Raw genomic sequence first — 15,410 nt, 5'->3', positions numbered from 1 at the left:
ATATACTAGAATTCGGTCTTTAAAAAAGCTCTCCTGTGGCTGCGTTTATATGCTAATTCGGTTATTAACAAGCATTTTCCGTGTCAGAATCACTGCTGAACCTCCACAACAATGTTCCAGTTCAAATAGCGTGATAATTTCTCCAGAGGCAGGTAAGGGAACACTTTCCTACAAGGGCCCGGATAGCTCAGTCGGTAGAGCATCAGACTTTTAATCTGAGGGTCCAGGGTTCAAGTCCCTGTTCGGGCGCTGCTCTTTATTCTCTTCCTCCTCTCATACCTGCATTTTTCTCTCTCCCTGCTTTCATACCTGCATTTTTAATCCCAATAAATTGGAAGGGGAAGAAAAGTGAGCTCAATTTTAAATTGATTGATATCTGTAAATAAGAGGAACTGCTGATCGCGATCTAGAAATCGAACTGTAAGTCCTGCCTGTGAAATAAAGGATCCTTATAGTAAAGGTGGCTGGAAACCACAGCTAGTAAAAACAAACAGAAAAAAAAAAAACGTTTCATCGAGGACATGAACAAAAGTTTTAACAACACGGGTCGCAAGTTTCAAGAGTTGAAGCTTTCTTGAAAAGCCATACAAATGCAGAACCCCGCCCTCTTCCTACCTTGGCATGCCCGGTCCTGATTTGCTCGGCTCTGGGGACGCCAGGTAAATTACAGATGCGGGGTCATCGCTCAGGACTCAGGCCCTAGTACCCTGGCCAAATATTTTTTTTTGACCGTGACCTGCAGTCCCAAGTTTAGTTCAGTTCTCCACCCAGGCTCAGATGTAACAGAAGAAATGTTGCATGGAGTATCCCTCTTACAGGTGCTGCATTCTTATATGTCTGATTTCATCCTCTTCTTTAATATGCTGATTACGCCCCATCGTCAAATTGATTTCACATCCCCATCATTGGGAAACACTGGTCCGTAGGATCATAAAGAGGAAGGGTAACAAGTGGTACAGGGCAATGGGTGCTGTGCGGAACGGCCCATCTGCCCCTGCCTTTCCCCTAAATACAAGACCCCTCTCCTCGGGTGTCCCAAAGCCTAAAGCCACCTGAGGACACCAGTACCAGCCTCGGGTCTCTGCCCTGCATAGAACAACTTGGCCGTCCTGGGTTGAGAGGTCATTTGGTAATCTCTCCAAGCAGAAACTTCAGGCTAATGGGTCTAGAAGACAGCAGAGAAGTTAGATTTTCTCTTTCTACTAAAGATTGTCAAATGAGCTACATATGGCTAGAAACAAGTAACAGAATACTTGGTGACAGTACCATCTTAGTGCAGGAGACAGCAGGTCAGTCTCATGATCTGAGAGTTCTCTAATAAATCCTTAGAGAAAGTAAAGCAATTTACATCAAGAAAAATACTATAGAAGTAGTAACCCACTGTGACCTTTATTAGTAATATTGCTATTAGAGCCACACAAGAATTGTCTTCAAGTGCCTGTCACCTTATAACTTTCATAAAGCCACATAGTTGTAGAGGAAAGCTTTATCGCTCTGCAAGGGCCACTCAAGTCCACAATGCTCTTACTTAACTTTAATTAAAATTAATTTAATAACAGGGCAATTGTCTCTTATAGCCTTTTTAAAATATGGGGTGAGAGGATCATAAAATTGAATATTAAATTCAAAATAATTCCAACTTGGTCTCAGAGAGTGTGCCAAGCAGTAAAATAATAAATGTTGAGCTGCTATACTGCTTGAGAAGATGAAAGAAGTCTTGAAGGGCCTTAAGTATCTGTGGTTAAAGGAGAACCAAAAGGCTCTCCCTCTGCTCAATCTTTGGGAAGTTTGGGATAGAAAGAGAAGACAACCACTTGAACTTTTACATTTTGCAACCCACATCCTAGTGGCAGGAACACTGAGCTCCAGCAGCAAGGACCCAGCTGCCTGCAAATGGTTGCTTGACAGACTTTCCAAGGATGTTAGTCCAATTCCAGAAGGTAAACAATTTATGTTACATAGCTAAAGAATGACACTGTAGTAGGTTATCAAACATTATATTGCACCATTCACCTGATCTCCAAACCTGTATATCCATTTGTCTCCATTAGCCTGGATATGTTCAAATACTTAAAACTCTGCTAAAAACAGAACTCATTGTTGTGAGATAAATCTCCGTAGGTCTGTCACATTTCTTAGCATCTTGCTCATGAGACTTTAACTGGACTTTGTTCTGGATTCTATTTTCAAGTCTGCTGTGGTGGTTTGAAGATGTATGAACCCCCAGAAAAACATCTAATGGATTAAATCTAATCCATTCCTGTGGGTGTGAACCTACTGTAAGTAGGGTCTTTTGGTGAGGCTACTTCCTTTTGGGTGTGTCCCACCTCAATCAGGATGGGTCTTAGTCCTATTACTGAAGTCATTTATAAGGGAATTAAATTCAGACAAAGAGAGAAGTGGAAATCAAGGGGACCTGGAAGAGAAGGGAGAGAGCAGGAGCCCCCGCCATGTAACAAGCTAAGGCTTGTCAGCAGCCAGCTCCGGAACACCACAATCTTGGGGAGAAAGCATCACCTTGATGATGCCTTGATTTGGACATTTTCCCAGCCTCAAAACAGTAAGCTAAAAAATTCCCATTGTTGGACCTGAATCTCTGGACTGACTATGTGATAGCCAGGCCCTGGGCCTCAACAGACTTGCCGCTCCTACACTCTGGTTTATTGGACTTACCCCACTCAGCTAACATGGAGCTGAAGAATGTCAACCACCACACCATGGAGCCAAGAGTGCCTACAACTGAAAGCAGGAGGATCGCATCCAGCATCCATGTGGAACCTAAGCCCCCTCTTGATATAGATGTGGAGTGGACACAACCAATTCAAGGTCCACAGGATGGAGGAATAGAGAATGGATTAGAGTGGATTTACTGATATTCTATTCATGAACTATTGTGATTAGTAATAGAAGAAAATGTGGCATTGGTGTGGAGAAAGTGGTCATGGTGGCTGCTGGGGGTAGGGAGTGGGAGGAAGAGATGTGATGTGGGAGTGTTTTCTGGACTTGGAGTTGTCCTGGGTGGTGCTGCAGGGACAGTGACCAGATAGTATATGTCCTCCCATGGCCCACTGGGTGGACTGTGGGAGAGTGTGGACTATGATGTGGACCATTGACCATGAGGTGCAGCATTGCTCAGAGATATATTCACCAAGTGCAATGAATGTCTCATGATGATGGAAGAGATTGTTGTTATGGGGGGAGGAGTGGGATGAGGGGGGTGGGCGGGTATATGGGGACCTCATTTTTTTAATATAATATTAAAAAAAAAATAAAGACAAATAATTCCCATTGTTTAAGCTGGACCATTTCATGGTGTCTACTTCAGCAGCCTAGGAAACTAAAACAGAAGCATATAGAGATAATGTCTCCAGAGCAACGGGGAGGCATGCTTACTGCACAATACAGAATTGGGGGAGCGGATGTGGCTCAAGCAGTTGAGCATCAGCCTAACACCCGGGAGGTGCCAGGTTCTGGGCCTCCCAAAAAGATAAAAACAAACAACAAGCAAAACAAATGATAAAACCAACTTAGGGAAGCTGATGAGGCCAGCTTCCCACATACGTGATCCTGGGTTCAATACCAGGCCTCCAGTACCTTAAAAAAAAAAACAGGGGGATCCTTATGTTTACTTCCTGGCATTGCCATGTGGGAATCAGAGAAGCAGAGAAAAATGCTAATAATCTGGCTGTAGCTATTACTGTAATAAACTGTCCTTTGTCTCTGGCCTGGAGTATCTTGGATTCTACCAGCACCCATGAAACTGTTAACTTGCTAACTTGTTAACTTGCTAACAAGTTAACTTGCAAGGGTAACATCTCAGACCCGTCACCAAATACCATTCTTAACACTCATTCATCATCCTTCTTCCCTTCTTTCTTTTGTATTCCTTGTCTTGGTTAGTTACAAAACCACCCATGTGAATTTCAAAGCTTCCACCAGACTTCTTCCTTCCCCTCACTGCCCACCCTGTCTCCATCCAATCCATCACCACGTCTACCTTTTAAACAGTTAAGGGGAAAGAGATGCAGGGAAATTTGTGAAAATAGTCTTTCTTTTCTGCTCCCATCCTACCACCCAAATGCAGGCTCTTGCTCTCTCTGTGGCAACAATGACAGTTGCCTCATAATTACCTTTTTTGGCACAGTGGACAGCTGATCCACTGCACTCCCTTGAAAGTCCTGATTTCTTTTTTTCATTGTTGTTGTTCTTTTTTTCTTAATACACTTTTTTTTATTAAAGTTAATAGATCACATAGAACGTTACATTAAAAAAACATAAGAGGTTCCCATATAACACACCCCACCACCACCCCCATCATTTTTGTAAATTGTATTTTTTGGAAGATACATACATCACAAAAAAAGGTTTTATTATTAAAAAAACATGAGGTTCCTGTACACCCTCACCCCCCACCCCACTCCTTCCACACCAACAATCTCCCCCATTATCGTGGCATACTCATCGCACTCGTCAAACACATTTTGGAGCACTGCTGCACAAAATGGATAATAGTTTACTCTGTAGTTTACACTCTCCCCCCGGTACATTCAGTAGGTTATGGCAGAATATATAATGTCCAGTATCTGACCCTGCAATATCATTTGGGACAACTCCAAAGTCCCCAAAATGCCCCCTCATCACATTCTTCTTCCAGTTCCCTGCCCTCAGCAACTCCTGTGGCCACTTTCTCCCTGTCAATGATACCATTTTTTCTTTTAGTAGTCACAAAGGTTTTATGGTAGAATATCAGTAAGTTCACGCTAAGCCATATTTTATTCCTCCATCCTGTGGACCCTGGGATGGTGATGTCCACTCCACCTCTATATTGAGAGGGGGCTTAGCTTCCACATGGACGATGGATGCAATTTTCCTGCTTGCAGTTGTAGGCACTCTCAGTTCCCTGGTGTGGTGGTTGACCATCTTCACCTCCCTGTTAGCTGCCCTGGGTAAGTCCAAGGAACCAGAGAGTAGGACCAGCAACTCTGCTGAAAGTCCTCATTTCTAAGCCTCAGTAAAGCAGTACATTTTACAGCCCAGAAGCCTCCACTTCCAAGTCAAATATACAGAGGCCAGGTGACACTGCGGCTTCGTAAAATGCAAATCTGAACAGGCCTTCCCCAGGCTTCAAACTCTCCAGACAACCAGGATAAAATCTGAATTACTTTGCAGGGAAAGAAGGCCCCTTGTGCCTCTGACGGTACTCCTCCCCTCCACCCCTTCTTTGTTCTAACCTTTGTTCTTACCTGTGGCACCTAGGTCGTGGAAAGGGTTGGGCACTCTCAGGAGTTCTTCCCATCAAAGCTTATGTCTAGAGCTAAATCCTTTGTGCAAAGGCCCTTTGAGCAAGGATGGATGGTTTAGGGACCATGGCGTCAAACCCCGGAGCTTTCACTTTGTTCTCCCCACTTCCCTGGGACAGGAGAGCTTTCCCCCTTTCTCTGGGAGCCGAACGCCTCTGGTGAGGGCACACAATCAGAGCTCTATCATTGTTTGCTGAACCAACCCTTAAAAGTGTCTTCCTCCCTGAAGCCTCCCTTTGTCCTCCCTTTGCCACCCTTACCCTATCCCCCATCCCCAGCAGATTTCAGATTTATTCCCCTTCCTTTAGAGGTCAGCGGTGGGGAATAGCACTCTCGCAGTTCTCCTGTCTAATTGACTGGATTGATGGGCTGAACACTGAGTTATCTTTGTGCCCCCTTCCCGTTGCCCAGCACAGCTCGTGGTTCCTGGTATGTGAGAAACAAGTATTGAACGAAGCAAGCAGGACTCCGCAGAAGGGGTATATGGGTGTTTCTCTCTCTAGCTGTCTTGAAATTATATTCCATGTAGAAGGCAGAGTTCTCTGACACTCCACCTGGGACTAGTCTTGAATTCTTTAACTCTCTGATGATTCGCTCCCAATCTCCTATGATTAACTTCATCCTGTTCACCTAAAAGAAATTTGAGCAGGAACTAGAGTAATAATAAAATTACTAATACCTACATTTACAGAGCTCTTGCGACGTAAAAGACACTGTGAAGCAATTTTGCAGTGTTTCTGTAAGGGTAAGGCCACATTGGGAACTACATTGGGAGGTGAAAATTGCAGGCACCTTCAGATAGATAAATGCCTTAAGGCAGCCTCCAAGGAGAGTGCCAGTAAATAACTCAGGACTGCCCACAAAAAAAGTGGCAATAAATAACAAGGGGCGTTTAGGAAAAAAAACAGATACGCCATCATCAGCTAACCGCAGTGTTCCGCTTCTGTGCCTGCTTGCTTGCTAGTAACCTCCTCCCCCTTCTAAAAGGCTATAAAACCCCTCTTCCCTGAGACTCGGGGCTGCTCTGTCCCCTGCGTAGGATGAGACAGTCCCCACGCAGCTAATAAAGCTCTCAATTGGAACTATATTCAAAGTCTGAATCTGGTCAATATCGCTAATCTATAACATTTCTTAAGTTGGAACACTTAAGACTGGAGAACTTGGATGGGGAAATTTTTTTACATCATTAAAATCTCCAACCTTTAACTGAAATTTAGCATTTCCTTCACTTGTGAATGCAGGCACCAAACCAGTCAGAAAAGCAGTACCTGTGGCTTTGACACCAAGAAAGAACAGCTAATTTTCTTCTCACATTACAGTTGTTACATGTCTCACACTTAACCATTTTGGAATTACAGTCTTTATGAAATGGGTCTTAATTCATTAACAGAAGAGCACACACCACACTATCCCGCAAATTCCTTCTTATCATTTGGTAACTGTTTTGTCCGCGGGTTGGTTTTCTTTCTAATTCTACGGGTTTTTTCTTAAGGCTAATAAACGTCATTCCAAGAAGGGCTCCCCCTAGGGCGTTGAATTTAATGCCCTGCGGGCATTGCCCCCGCCGGGATTCCACCCAAGACTGCTAAAAGCCGGGGTCCCCAGGCCAGAGCCAGGCCTGCGGGAGAACTCGGGAGGGTGCAGGGAGCCCCGGGCTCCCCCGCCCCGGGGACGGCGCCGCGCTCCGGGGCTGCGCGGCCGCGTTGGCCCAGGAGCGCCCCAGGCGGGCCCGCGCGGTGCGCCCGCGGCGCGGGTCTTGGCGGCCGCGGAGGGCCGTTCCGTGACCCTGGCTCTCACGAGCTGGAAGCCACGGGAGAGGCGCGCCGTGGGAGTGGCGTGGTCGGCCTTCGAAGGCTCGCTCTGCCTTCGGGGGTGAGCCGCAGGGGCCGGGCGGAGGCGGTTGGGGCTCGGCTCCCGCGCCCCCGCGCTCCGGGCTGAGGCCCCGCTGGGGGGCCCAGCCGCAGCGGCCCGTCCTGGCTCGGCGCGCACCCTTCCGCCGCATCGCCTTCACTTGCTGGTCCCTCTGCGGGAATGCTTCCCCCTCGGAATCCACACCTTTCGTGCCCTTGCTTCATTAAGGAGTCTTCTAGCCCTCCCACCTAAGCAGCACCTTCTCACACTTCTTTACCTCAGGCCCCCTGTGCGTAAACGTGGGTATTTGTTTATTTTCTACCCTCCTGCTAGCTAGAACACAGGCGTCGAGGAAAATGGAACTTTCCTTTGTTCGCTGCTGTACCCTCAGCACCCGGACAAGGGTTACCATTAGGAAAAGGAATACAGGATGTGACTGCAAAGAAACAGAACTGCTTATATACACAGACGATATGGTTGTCTATAAAGAAAACCCAAAATAAATACAGACAGAATTAATGAGTTTAGCAAGTTTGATGCATACAAAAAGCAACAGCATAAAACAGAGAATGTCATAGCTAAAACTTAACCATATAAAATTGCATTAAAAAGTATAAAGTCTTTAGGGAATTATTAACAATAGAAGGTATTTATGGAGAAAATTAGAAAACTTTATTGAAAGACATTTAAAGGGCCTAAATAAATGGATGTTCACAGATTGGAAGACTCAATATTGTAAGGATGACCTGGCTTCCCAACTTAATCTATACAGCAATCAAAATCTCAACAGGATTTTTTGTTTTTGTTTTTGCTTGTTTAATGTAGAACTTGTCAATCATTCTAGAAATTGCATGAAAGAACAAATGGTGACAAAGAGTCAAGATACTCTTGAGGAATTAAAATGGGGTGGTGATGTTGGGGGTGGAAGTGGCATTCACCCTCTGAGATATGAAGACTTTTTTTCTAAAGTTCTAGCAATCGGGAGAGTTTAATACTGGCACAAGGTTAGCCAGAGTGGTAGGGGCATCAGACAGAGCACACCACACACCCACCCCACCCACAACCACCCCCACACAGAAGCATGAGTCAGCATTGCCGACCAGTGGGGCAAGGAGGAACTTTGCAGGAAATGGCTCTGATACATCACTTTCCATATGAGAAACAGTATTAAGTAGGATTTCTACCTCACAATTTTCACAAAAATCTGTTGAGGACACACTAAGGACAAATGTGAAAAGCAAAACTACAAAGCTTTTCCAAGGCAGTACCGGAGACTCTCCTTAGGCCATCTGGTAGGAAATGATTCCACCTCCCTCTCCAGTCAACCTGTATCCAGTTCTCCAGGAGACTTTTCAGACAAAGTCATGTTCCTTCCAGCAGGGCACAGGCAACAGTCAGTAACTCTTTACAACTTCCACACTCCCTTCCCAAAAAAGTCACTGTGAGATTTAACAAAGTGTTCTTTTGTTGCTTTGACCAGGAAAATTTTTGAACTGGAGTGGACATTTCCCATGGTGCACGTAGTTTAAGAGCTCTTCAGGGCCAACTGTAACGTGGAAGAAATGAACTAAAAAGCAGGATTCTCAATGTGGCCATCAGCAAACGAAAAGCAGGATTCTTGGCTCTTCTGAATGACACCATCTTGATGTCATCACCAGAAAGTCTGTCCTGCCTGAGTACTGTGACCTCATGCAGTTGCTTTGGGGGTGCCAGGGCCCCATCAACACTCATTTCAAGTCTCTGCTGAGAGCATCGGGGAAGAAGAGGACATGAAGTTTTGCTTCCCCACACGACAAGGCTTCTGTGCCAAAATATCAGGGAATTCCTCCTGGAAACCAAAAACAGTCTTCAAAATCCAGGATGGAAAATCCAATTTTCCCAATTTCAGTCAGTCTTTTTTGACACATTCTATTAGCGGTATTTGACCTTTCTACAAAAGACAACAATGAAGCATTCTAACAACATAATCTCCACCAGGACAAAAAGGTAAACCAAATGTCTACATTTTTATAACTTTGTTTAAAAAAAAAAAAAAGTATTTCAAACGGCAGAGTCACTCGCAGGGCAGAGCTGTCGAAACGCACTCTTCACTTGGCATCTCCAGGGCCTTCCGCTTCCTGTGCCTGCGCTGTGGAGGCATCTCTGGTTTTGGCAGGGCTGCTCCCCTCCTTGCCGGCACCTGCGTCTCCCTTTCTCCCTCTGGGCAGCTTCTCTCCCTTCCTGGCCGCGGCCGTCTTAGGCCTGGGCTCCGGTTTTGGAGGGGCTGGCCTCGCAGACAGCCGTGCGGACCTCCTCTGGGGCTCATCCCTCCCCTTTGCTTTGTCCCCTTTAGCATCTCCTTTGGCCTTTCTCTTGGGCATGGTGGCAACGGTGCTTGACGGTGGCTTTGCTTCTAGCTCCCTCACACTGCTCTGCAGAAGATTTCATTAAGACAAAAAAAGTTTAAATCATAAAGGGAAAGACCGACAAACTTAAGTACATTAAAATTCAAATTTGACTATATTACAATTAACTGGTGGTTATCAAAAAGGTACCATAAAATAGGTAAAAAGATAAGCTTCAGACTGGGCAAAGATATTTGTAACACAACTGTCAAAGGGTCAGAACACAAATATATAAAAAACTCCTACAGATCCATGAGAAAAGGATGGGCAAAATGTTAACAAGCATTTCTTAGACGCAGCGTGAATGGTGAATAAGCACATGAAAACATGTTCAACCTCAATAGTAATAGGGGAAATGCATATTAAAAGCACAGGAGAGAACATTTCACCCCCACTAAATTGGTGAAAGCTAAGTGGTCTGACAGTATCAAGGGCTTAGCAGATGTGGAACAATCCAAACAGGCATGTACTGCTGGGGTGTATGTGTGTGTGTGGGGTGTAGAACTTCGTATATTTGCTTTGGAAAACTGTGTTATCTAAAGCAATTTTACTTCTAGGAAAATCTTGGAGGTGAGCACAGGAGCCCCTTATAAAAATTTTATAGTAACACTGTAATTTCAAAAAACTGGAAACCACCTAAATGACCTTCAATAGTAGACTAACAGTCCACATAACAAATAAATTGTGGTACTATCTATAAGTGAGGGTATTGAGGACTGAATCACATCCCCCAGAAATGGCCTGCTCAAGTCCTAGTCTGGGGTCCTGTGGGGTTGAACCTGTTTGCATCTAGGACTTCTGAAGATGCTGTCGGTCAAGGTGGCCAAAATGAGTGAGGGTGGGCCCCGATCATATGACTGAGCAAAGGGAATTGGAGATGGAATTAGAAGCAGAGAAGGAAACACAAGGAGCTAGATGGTCATGAGACAGAGGACTGCTGGGACGCCATCATCAGAATGCTACGGACTTTGGGGACAGCATGGCCAGCCAACACCTTGGTTTTGGACTTCTAGCCTCCAAAACTGAGGCCCACCCAGCCAGTGGTAGGTGTCATCGCATCCCTGGTACACTAAAATAAAGGGAATACTGTTGAGCAGCAGAAACAGAGAGATTACAGCTACATGCAAAAGCTTGGGCAAATCTCAAGACCTTCATGTTGAGCAAAGCAAGCAAGCTGGAGAAGAATAAATACTTCTCCATTTATATATTTAAAACCAAATGATATGTCTAGGCTACAAACTTGTAGTAAAATTAAAGACAGACAAGGGATAAATATAAAAATCAGGACAATGGTCATCTCTGAAGTCGCTGGGAAAAGAAGCTGGCTGGGGAGGGTAAGGGGGTTAGTCCAGACATAAGGGGGTGACGTGTTCTCTTCCTTGAACTGGGGTGGGGCGGGGCATGGTGTTATGTCATGATTCTATCGTCCACAGAAAAAATTTCTGAATGCTCAAGATTTAATAAAAACTACTTTAAAAAGAGAGGTATCTGAATTTATGGCTGATGTGTTAAAAAAAAAAAAAAAAGAGGAGGGGGGAGGGGGGCAAAAAGAATACTGGATATTCCAGAGCAGCCTGAGGGCCACGTAGACAGAAACAGAACGTGATTTGCGTTTCATCAGGACCTGGGCCAATGGTCAGCATTCTTGCATGCTGTGTAGCTTCTTTAAAGCTTTTGGCCAAGACTATTTACTTGTACCTTCTGCCCCACCCTTGAAAACATTTCCTAGGAAATTTTGTAAGCCTGTGCACTGTCCCCACTCCATATTTTCATATTTTAAGAAAATAATCTTTTCTCGAAAATGCTCCAGTATTTTATTTTGTGTTTTGCTAAACCTTACCAACAAGATATACTGGGCGAATATGGACATATCTGAGCAAACCTAGATTTGATGCATTTTTATGTTCCTAGACTCCCTGGGTTCCCTAAATGGTGCTATAACATCATAATTTTTCTCCCCATTTTTTCCTCATGCTTAGAACTTCTGGAAATATTGCAATTCTCCTTATTCTTGTAGAAGAGAGGAAGAGATGAGATTCAGTATAAAGAAGAGGGAAGGAACAAAGTGCAAGTGTGTCTTGAGAATCAGCCATTATTTGCCTTGGTGCCTTGTAAGGCACTCTGGCAAGAGGAATTAAAATCAAGAGGAAAAACAGTTTTGTTCTAGGTTAAACAGCTCCTCACTGAAAAGCTAATGTGAAATAAGCCAGACCCTTTTCTTCCTTCGCTGTGCTCTATCTCTGTCCCCTTTTCAAGGAGATTAAATTACTGAACGGCCAGAAAGTAATGATGGTACAGGTTTTCCTGCAACCACTGAGGCACACAACAAGCCTACGCATTCAGCAGACCCACCCGCTGTCTTTTGAAGACATCTTCCCCTGGGCATTATATGAATTTACACCTACTTTTCCTTTCTTCCAAATGTACCACTAAATAAATGTTTCAACAATTCTTAAGAGGAAAAAAGATTTTTAAAAAAATTCAAATTCAGATGCAATAAGGGGGGAAATAGTTTTTAAAGAAAATAATTGAGAAGGATGCCAGAGTTCACATGAGTCAATGTTGGGTGTGGTAATGGTTTGCCTAGAAAAGAATGGTGAGAAAGGGTGCAGTTCTTACAACAAAGGAACCAATGTTGAGAGATGTTTTATGGCATTAAAACCACATGGTCTAATATTGGGGTGGCTTAGTTTATGCTATTGCTCCAGCATAATCATTACCAGTGTTCCCTTTTACTCTCAAAAATGTCCCAGTTGGACAATAAATGATATGGTCACCCTAAATATTTTGCATATATTCTTAGAGGCCTTTCTATTGCCAGAAAATGAGAGAGAAAGCGAAGGATGAGTTTTTGTCCTAGGACATACTTCCCTAAAGACTGGATGCGCTATACCATTTTCCTCCACCTCAGTCTAAAGTTGCTTCTCAGTTCATCTCCTGGTGTGGGAATGCTTACACAGTCTGTGTCCTGGGCTCAGTCTTCCTCAAGACAGATTCCTTGCAGTCCTTCCCAAAAAGAAGGGCCAGATCACGAAATAGTGGTTGATAGTTAAGATAAACTCAAGGACAGCAGACCACTGGCTGCTGATGTATCTGAGTATACAAAAATGGATTAGTTCCTTGACACTCACCTTTATTTAAAAGGTTGAAAAGGAGACCAGCTGACTCTCCAGAGACCTTACAAATGAAAAAGGGCCAAAGGGATAAAGGGTCATTTCCACGAAGTCCAAGGAGGATTAGGGAAGAAGGAGAGCTCTGACCACACAATGGTGTTAAATTATTTGCTGAATAACAAAACATAGAAAAGTCATAGGATTACAAATATCCCATCATGCATGTGGACGAAAAGGAAAATAATAATTAACTGGCATATAAATCTTACAAGTAAATTTTTATAACTTTTCAGGATCCAGAGATATGAATTTCAAAGGTATCACCAGGAAAAGAAATTATCAAGACAGAAACTGAGGTTATTTTCCCAAGGTATGGCAACAATTTTAAAGTTTTAGGAACTTAACAATTCCTCTTTGTAAAAACAGCACTTCCAAGTACAAAATTATATTAACAGAGAAGTTAGTGGAAGTTTTAAATCACACATCTTCCCACCATGCAAAACTGGACTGAAAGTCTTGTAACTCCTCATTTAACCATATTGCTTGTTTTATAATGGAGAAAGTCTCTCCTTCACCAGCTGCTGATGAAAGCTAACACCCACTTTATCCTTTCTTAGAATACTTTTGTTAAGTATCAATACCTGCAATTTTTCATTAGAAAAAGACCAGGAAAGTTTAAACTGGCAGAAATAGCTTTTAAAAAAAGATTAATAGTGAAATAAAGAGCAAACAGTATTTTTCTTCTGCAGTAGAAATATTCCTATGCTGAGTAAGACGAAAAAATGTAGGAGTGTTGAAATCTTCTGTGAGATGAACTTTTGAGGATTCCGTTTCAGTAATGTACATAATACACTGTCTTCAGAGATAGAAAGAGATTAGTGCATAGACCTTAGCAACCTGGGACACATCTTGGAGTAATTCTGAGGTCTGGCTCATCTCTAAAAACCTTTTTTCCCTGGTTTTGTCTCTTTCATAGTGAGTCTGTCTCAGGAATCCATAGAGCAAACCCCACCTCACTGAATATTTACAGCCCCACCCAGGCCCATTCCCAGCAAACAGGAGCAGGGCACTTTCAGCAGCATCCTCTTACTCCCTTGGCTGTTACTGAGCTGGGTTTCTGGGCAGTACTTCTCACTTGGGCTCTAGTTTCAGTCCCAACCCAGAGTTGGAGGGCCACCCTCTTCATCTCTGTCTCTTACTTCTGGTGAGATAGTGTCCTGGGGTTGAAGGGCAGACCTGCACGAAGGTTACTAACACCAAGTTTAGGAAGGAGAGAATTAAGGATGTAATAAAAAAATTAGATAGCATAAAAAGATCATCTTCAGGTTGCAGTGTGCTCGAGCAGCAGGAAGCCACATGGTGTCAGCCACTCTTCAAGGGTCTATTTGTTCTCCACTTTCCAAAGGAAGCAGTACAGACACCGGGGCAGCCTGAGCTTCCATTCGGGGTTCAGTGCAAGAGATGGGGGAGGAAGGAGTGGCAGGGGAAGGTGAGGGCAGTGTCTGAACAGGTATGGCTGCTGCTGCACGCTGCCGGAGGGCACCTGGTTTGGAAAGCAGTGAACCTCAGGCTGCCAAACACACTGCCACGCATCTGCCACCTGTTGGCCTACTGGCATCAGAGAAAGAGGCAGATGAAATCCTTGTCACCTCCCAGCCCCCTGGGACCTTCACCCCGTTTCAGGGCACATTACCTCGCTTTTATTTCTAGGTGGTATGGAGAGGGGTCCAAATGAAAATGCCTTAGACAAACTGCTACTGAGCACAGGCCCAAGTTTATTTTCCTGCCAACAAGGGAACTAGTGAGATGATAAAAGCTGGGGCCTTTCCAAGAAGGTATGAAAACGGAGGGGTGAAAGGGGTGGAGAAGAGAATACCTATACAGCAGCCTGTTTAAAAAAAAGAAGAAAAAAGCACGTTCATTAGGTCAGGATTGCATTCTTTCCTAAAGGTCATAAAAACATCACGTTCAGGTCAGTGATTCCAGAACCTGCAGCCATGTGATCTGAAGGGCCACAGAAATAGTAATGATAACAAAGTTATGCTGATAAGATATCTAAGAAATCCCAAGGATGTGCCTCAGGCCCTCGGGTGGACTACCAAGACCCCTTTCCCACAAGACCGTCGGATGGATCCAGTGCGCCTGGACGCGGGCCACGGGCGAGGCTCTCAACAGGGGCTGCGGGGGACGTGGCTCAGGCTGCAAGGCACGCTGCAGAACCCACAGTTAGTCGGGCCCCTCACTTTGGGGCCCTTTTTTCTCGAGATGGGGAGCGCGCACGATTGAAAGCGTGAGACTGGGTGCGGACGAGGCCAGGAAGGCGGGAAGGCCGGGTGGCGTCGGCCCACGCCGCGCGCGCCCACAGCCCTGCGGGTCGCGGCCTCGCCCGCCCCTCCTCGGCCCCTCGCCCTGCAGGCCCCGAGGGGCCTGTTGACCCCAGCGCCCAGGACCCGAGGTCCCCGGGCACGGCCAGAGCCAGACCGCCGGAGGCCCGGGGCGGCGCGGGAGGCCCCGACGGCCGCAGGCGGCGCGCCCACCCCCCCGCGTGCGCGCCCCACGCGGGCACTTACCCCAGGGCCGCGGGGCTCCAGCTGCGCCCGGGTCGCGCGGGTGCCCTTGGCCCGGGCAGGGGCGGGCGCGGACTGGGGACGGCGGAGGGGCCGGCGACAGGAAGGCGCGCGCGGGCGAGGGTGCGCTTCCGGGGCTGCACGGCCCGCAGCCCGCGACCGAGCCGGCAGCCCGGCTCCCCTCGCGAGACGTGC

The 15,410-nt window shown here is 45.5% G+C and overlaps 1 non-coding gene across 1 annotated transcript; it reads left to right on the top strand.

Moving 5' to 3' along the window:
- The first annotated feature begins 176 nt into the window (after positions 1 to 176).
- On the top strand, positions 177 to 249 carry TRNAK-UUU (transfer RNA lysine (anticodon UUU)). Its single transcript has one exon. It is a non-coding gene; the product is annotated as a tRNA-Lys (tRNA).
- The last annotated feature ends 15,161 nt before the right edge of the window (positions 250 to 15,410 follow it).

Source organism: Dasypus novemcinctus, chromosome 22 (genome assembly GCF_030445035.2).
Source record: "Dasypus novemcinctus isolate mDasNov1 chromosome 22, mDasNov1.1.hap2, whole genome shotgun sequence".
NCBI classification, from domain to species: domain Eukaryota; kingdom Metazoa; phylum Chordata; class Mammalia; order Cingulata; family Dasypodidae; genus Dasypus; species Dasypus novemcinctus.
This window is presented reverse-complemented; position numbering and strand designations above follow the sequence as displayed.